Genomic DNA, 7263 nt, shown 5'->3' on the forward strand with positions numbered 1-7263 from the left:
CTTTCCCTGGCCATAGGCAATATACAGATGAGCCAATTAAAAGCATTCTTCATTTCTGTTATAGTGTTTTTGGTTTCCAACTTTTCCTTTTGATTCTTTCTTAGAGTTTCCCTCTCTCTGCTTATTGCTCATCTGTTCTTGCATGTTTCTGCTTTTTCCATTAGAGCCCTTAACATGAAACGATGGTTATTTTGGATTCCATGTATGACAATTCAAAAATCTCTGTCATATCTGAATGTGGATCTGATGCTTGCTTTATCTATTCAGACTGTTTTTTCTTGCCTTTTTATCATACCTTGTAATTTTTTGTTGAAAAGCCAGACATAATGTATTGGGTAATAGGAACTGAAGTAAACAGACCTTAGTGTGAAGTTTTATGTTAATCCAGGTAGGTGTTGGTTGTGTTTAATATTTACTGTAGCTGTATATGTCAGAGACTTCAATTTCCTATAGTGTCCTTGTTTTAATCTCCCTTGGTGTCTTCAGATTTCCCTAAGTCTCCTCCTTATATAGAGCCTATGCCTTGCAGCTCTTTTGGCTATGATCCTCTGTTACCATACTGGAGCCCTGTTGATGTAGTAGTAAGGTGCTGGGGGGGAGGGGATATGATTAAATCTGTCGTTTAGTGGTCCTGTGTCCCTGGGTTATTCACAGATGTTTCTAACACTTTTCTCTCTTTCTTTCTTTTCACTTTTTAGAAGAGATAAGAAAGCTAGAGGGAACTGGAGTTGGATAACTTCCCTTCTTCTCCCATGTGGGATAAGTCTCCTCTGGTAGTCTTTTCCTCTACGGAGTAAGCTTCTGTTATGGAGAACATTCAGGGGATATTTCAGAATGTTTTCAAAATTGTTACTTTTCTTCCCATTCCCACACTCCTCCACCAGAAACATCAGAATTTTTCATGGCTCTTTACTGTGAGAACCTGGTGGGGTTCCCATAGGCGAAACCCATGAATAGGTGGAGACCCCCCTAAGATAATGACCCTAGGAGTTTCTTGCTCTCATGTTAGCCCATGTGCATCCTCTAGCAATTTGTCAAAGTGTCCTTTTAAGTGTTCCTATCAATTTATGGCTCCAGTAGCCTCTGCTTGAGGTAAGCTGACCTCAAATGTGATTCTCTGCATTCACCCTCTATGAAGATTTTGGAGTGATTTGCCCTGTGACCTTAATTCTCTAATGCTACAAGAAAAGTCACTGACTTTCAATTGGTTCAGATTTTGCTTCTTCTAAAGACTGGAGTAATGACTCTCAAGCTCTTTAAGTGTTGGAGCTGGAACCAAAAGTTGCCTCTCAAAGAATGATTCTTTATTTTCTTGTTCCCCTGCTCACATTTCTCAGTGAGATTGGTTGGGTCAGAGAGACACCTAAGATAGGAAGTTCAAGGAGAGGATAGAACATCATAGGCCAGGCAGGGCCAGTAGTTCTGGGGGGACTAAGGCTTCCAGTTGAAGCCCATGGCCCATCTGAGTGTTTGGAGATTCCAGGATAAAATCGAAAGCATAACTTTGCGGCCCTGGGTTGGGTTATTTAGAGAGTTTGGGATTTCTGCAGGAGAACAGAGTTCCCCATTGCTTGATCATGCCTCACGTTCTCACGTCAGGCCTCACTCGACAGAGCCTTCCTTTATGCTGGGCTGATCAGAGCAGCAATGCTGAGCCTCTGAGAGCCTCTGAGCAGAGCCTGGAGCCTGAGCTCCAGGATACAGGGTCCTATCTGAGGGACATGGACGTGACTGTTGGCCTCAGATGCTAGGCCCTCCTTGGGCAGATGACTTCTGACTGAGAATATCAAGTGTGGACCTCATAGATAAAAGTCCTTCTTTGAGTTTGTCAAAGAAGAAAAAAATCGAAAGCATTTTAAACCTTTAAAATTGATAAAAGGAAGGAACATAAAGTTCTATTGGTTCCGGAAGATCCCACATACCGCGGAGCAACTAAGCCCGTGTGCCACAATTACTGAGCCTGCGCTCTAGAGCCCGTGCGCCACAACTACTGAAGCCCACGCACCTAGAGCCCATGCTCCGCAATGAGAAGCCACCGCGATGAGAAGCCCGCACACTGCAACAAAGAGTGGCCCCCACTCTCCGCAACTAGAGAAAGCTGGCGTGCAGCAACGAAGACCCAACACAGAGCCAAAAATAATAAATAAATAAAAAATTTTTAAAAAGTAAGCAGTTATGAGGTAATATAAACCTACTGTTTCTTTACTTGATTTAAATGAATTTAATTCTTTAAATAACTGAGCAGGTAGAGAATTTAGACTCAGCCATTATTAGAGGTACCTTATACAACCAAAGTTGTATAAAAACCCTGTAACATGAAAGTGTTGTGGAGGTCCTTCTGGTCTTCTGAGACCAGGACACCTGTACCTTTATGTCCCATTTATAAATGTTCCTGTATAACGTTTGGGATGTTGAAATATTTGATGAGATAGATACCTCATGCCTATTACATGCCTTCCCTATATCTCTCTCAACTACATCCCTCTAATGAGTTGGTGCAGCTCCAAGGCTCTATCCAGTAACAAGGTAGTGTCAGGAAGTGCTTGTTGTACTCACTGGCTTTTAATCCTCCAACTGCCTTGTAATCTCCTCCTTCACACCTTGATGCTTAGAAATGGCATATTTCCTGAGGAAGAGGTTTCTAGGGAGTCCTGGATACTTGCTTGAAATGGGGACAGGAGGATGGAGGAACAGAAGGGAAGATATAGGGAAGATGAACGGATTTTTTTAATATAAATTTTTCTGCCATAAAAACTATAGGTACCAAGCAAAGCAATCAGGGAAATTTATATTCATGCATTAATTGATCACTTACAACGATGAGTAGATAGAGAACATTAGGTAGATTAAGGAAGTATCTAGGAGGTAAAATGGATAAGATTGATAATGGATAGGATATAGTGGCTGATGCGAGAGGTTGAACTCAAGGATTATTGTTAGGTGCCTGGTTTATACAACTGGGCGAATGGTGTCACTACACACTAAGACAAATGAAAATGAAGGAGGAGAGATTCGGCAGTTTAGGGAGACCATGAGTATTTAGCTTTATATATATATTAAATGAACAGATTTAGATGTTAAATAGGCAACTGGATTTACAGAATTCAGATTAGAGGTCTCAGCTACACAAATGTCCAAACTTTATGGAGTTGGTAACTGAAGCTGTGTGTTTCTGTGAAATCATATTATGAGTTCTAGAGTGAGGGGACATAATGGCCTAGAACTGAATTTTGAAGAGTTTCAACATTTCATGTCTGAGGAGAAGGGTACGCACCTGCAAAGAAGATAGAGAATGAACTGCCGCAGAGATTAGAGGAAAACCAGAGGAGTTTTTGGGTCAAGGAAAATCAAGTCTCAAAGACAGAAGCAAATCCTACCTACAGGTCAAGTAACTAGGAGATAAAATTTTCACATCGCATCCATGGATTTGGAAATAACTTATGAAGTACCTTTTTATTGGAGTAATAAAAGATGGATTCTATTGGGAGTGGATTGAAGCATGAGAAGGAAGTAATAAAGGGAAGATATCAAATATAGATAAACATTTTTAAACAGCTTTATGGAGGTACAACTGATGCACAAAAAATGGCACATGTTTAATGTATACTATTTGATGAGTTTGGACATATGCATAAACCCATGAGACAATGAACACAATCAAGGTAATAGACATATCTGTCCCCTCCAAAAGCTTGTGTCCCATTTTTTCTGTGTGTGGTAAGAACACTTAACATGAAATTGACCCTCTTAACTAATTTTAAGTGCTTAACACTATTGTTAACTACAGACATTATTTGTACAGCAGATTTCTCGAATTTATTCATCTTGTATAACTGAAAATTCATACCTGCTGAACAACAGCTCCCCATTTCTCCCTTTCCCCAGCCCCTGGCAACCAACATTCTATTCTCTGCTTCCATGAAGTCTGATTATTTTAGATACCTCATATAAATGGAATTATGCAGTATGTGTCCATCTGTGACTGGCTTATTTACTTAGCATATTGTCCTCCAGGTTCATCCCTGCTGCCACAATGGTAGAACCTCCTTCTTCTTTTTTTTTTTTTTTTTTTTTTTTTTCTTTTTGCGCTATGCGGGCCTCTCACTGTTGTGGCCTCTCCCGTTGCGGAGCACAGGCTCCGGATGCGCAGGCCCAGCGGCCATGGCTCACGGGCCCAGCCGCTCCGCGGCATATGGGATCCTCCCAGACCGGGGCACGAACCCGTATCCCCTGCATCGGCAGGCGGACTCTTAACCACTGCGCCACCAGGGAGGCCCTCCTTCTTCTTTTAAAGTTGAAAATATTCCATTGTAAATATATACTACATGTTTTGAACCATTCATCTGTCGATGGACATTTTGGGAAAAGCTTCTTGACATTGATCTTGGCAATGATTTATTGGCTATGACACCAAAAGCACAGACCACAGAAGCAAAAATAGACAAGTAGAACTACATCAAAATCAAAAGCTCCTGCACAGCAAAGGAAACAACCAACAGAATGGAAAGGTAACCAATGGAATGGGAGAAAATATTTGAAAATCATATATCTGGTAAGGGGTAAATATCCAAAATTTATAAGGAATTCCCACAACTAAGTAGCAAATAAACCAAATAACTCGATTAAGAAATGGGCAAATAACTTGAATATATATTTTGCAAAGAACACATATGAATGGCCAAAATGTATATGAAAAGGTACTCAGCATCGCTAATCATCAGGGCAATGCAAATCAAAATCACAAAGAGATATCACCTCACACCTGTTAGGATGCTTAGTTTCAAAAATACAGAGGTAACAAGTACTGGGGAGAATATGGAGAAATTGGATCTCTTGTACACTGTTGGTGGGAATACAAAATGGTATATAGTCACTATAGAAAACAGTATGGAGGCTTCTCGAAAAATTAAAAATAGAACTATCATATGATTTAGCAATCCCACTTCTGAATGGATATATGTATATATATATATATATATGTAGATATATGTGTGAGTGTGTATATATATATATGTATAAGAGAACTGAAATCAGGATCTCAAAAAGATTGCACTCTCATGTTCATTGAAGCATTATTCACAATTGCCAAGATACAGAAAAACATTTTCAAGAATTATTTTAAAAACTGTGCCTTTGAAGAAGAGATAGTGTGGTAATTAGTAATAGAAGTCAGGTGGAGAAAGGTGAGTTTGGTTTTGCTTTTCTTTTTTGCTTTACTCTTCTTTATTATTTTTCCCAATTTGGAAGATTTTAGAATGTTTAAAAAAGATAGTGGAAAAGATCCAGATTAGAGAAGGTATTGAACAAAATAAGGATCCTTAGAGAGTGCAAGGTGATGCAATCCAAATCAGGAGTAAGGGAATTGGGTTTAGTAGGAATAGAGCTTCTGTTCTGTTAAATTACCAAAGGAGATAAAGATGGCAGCAGTTGTAGTAACTCTATTATGTTAATTAACAGGAAAATTCTCCTAATGTTTTTTCTTTTCTGTGAATTAAAAGAGATTATCTCCTGATATTATAGCAAATGGTGGGGACATGCCATTTAAGAATACTGCAATAGCTGAATCACTTTGTTATACAGCAGAAACTAACACAACATTGTAAAGCAATTATACTCCAATAAAGATTTTTTTTAAAAAAACAAAGAATAGTGCAGAAAGAGAGAACAAACTGTAAAGAGTGGGAAATGATGGGTCCAGATTAACGTAGCAGAATTAAAGGGCAATATTAAAGGACCTTTTAGGTTAGTGATCATGAATTTATAAAGGAAACAATCTAAACTATTATACACTTTACTTGGGAAGACTTTGAAAGCTGGAGATCAAGAAAAGAGAAAGCGGGCTTCCCTGGTGGCGCAGTGGTTGAGAGTCCGCCTGCCAATGCAGGGGACACGGGTTCGTGCCCCGGCTCGGGAAGATCCCACATGCCGCGGAGCGACTGGGCCTGTGAGCCATGGCCGCTGAGCCTGTGCGTCCGGATCCTGTGCTCCGCAACGGGAGAGGCCACAACAGTGAGAGGCCCGCATACCGCAAAAAAAAAAAAAAAAAAAAGAAAAAAAAAAAAGAAAAGAGAAAGCAATGGTTTGGGTTGATCCAGCATAACTAAAAAACACTGGAACAGGGCTAGGGACAAACACACTATTAGATAATGGAAACTGGAATGTAAGAGAGTAAGGAGAGATACAAAGGCAGTATCAGGAGAAAGCAAGGGAGTAAACAGACTTTGCATCAAAGTACTATCATAGTGGTGGGGTATTTGAACAAGTGAACTGGAATGTGAGAAGTTATTGTAAAGGGATGGCATATTTGTGTGAATAATTTTTAAAGACTATTTCTCTTTTTCCAGCTCTGATTTTTATTTTAGAGGACTGACCCCTGAAAACTCGGTTTCCCAGGACTCACTGGCAACTAGCTTCCAATTAATTTTGAGTAAAGGAAGGACTGGTGAGAGTTTGGAAGAAGGGGATAAGGGAGAACCCAGAATGCCCCCTTTCTTTGAGTTGTAGATACAACTGAGGCTTCGTCTCCCTCATGTGTCCAATTCCTGCTCAAGGGCTTCTCCCTCCATGTCCCTAGCACCCATCAGCAGTCTCTACATTCATTACAGTTCTGCTTAGGGGATTCAGTCTTTCCAAACTCTAGGTTGCCTTCCTATTTCATTTGACTCCAGCTTTTATAACTTTTGAAACAAGCTCCTTTTATTAAAATCTACTTTCTAAACTTCCTGAAGCAGATTTCCTGTCCTGCATGAGTAATCCCAGGAAAAAGATGCTCAAGATGGGACTCTGGAATAAGGTTTTGAGCTTGAATGTAGTAGTGACTCCATTGCCAATGCAAAGACAAGTGCTTCTTCCGAGTAGTGGAAACAATAAATAAATTACCAGCAATGTTTGCTTTGAACATATTGCCAGTTGAAGACAATACTTTCACATGTCAAGCGGCAGCTGATTTTGTCTATTACAGCAGTAATAACTACAAGCTCCACGGGGACCATTAGCTGCTTCTTATAGCACCAGAGAGCTTACAAAATGAAAATGTTTACACATAATGTTAAAAGGTGTTAGGTGTTTAAACTCTCAGATCAAGGCATGGGAAGACACAGAGAGCCACACTGAGGGCCTTAAAATTTTCTCATGTCTTATAGCCACACAGCAGACATGGCTGAGGATCAAGTTTCAAATCTAAAAGTGTGAGCTGCAGAATTAAAATGCAAGTTCAAGGTACATCTGTGCTAAGTCTCACAGATTAATATCAGGACATTGATC

Source organism: Mesoplodon densirostris, chromosome 6, assembly GCF_025265405.1.
Source record: "Mesoplodon densirostris isolate mMesDen1 chromosome 6, mMesDen1 primary haplotype, whole genome shotgun sequence".
NCBI classification, from domain to species: domain Eukaryota; kingdom Metazoa; phylum Chordata; class Mammalia; order Artiodactyla; family Ziphiidae; genus Mesoplodon; species Mesoplodon densirostris.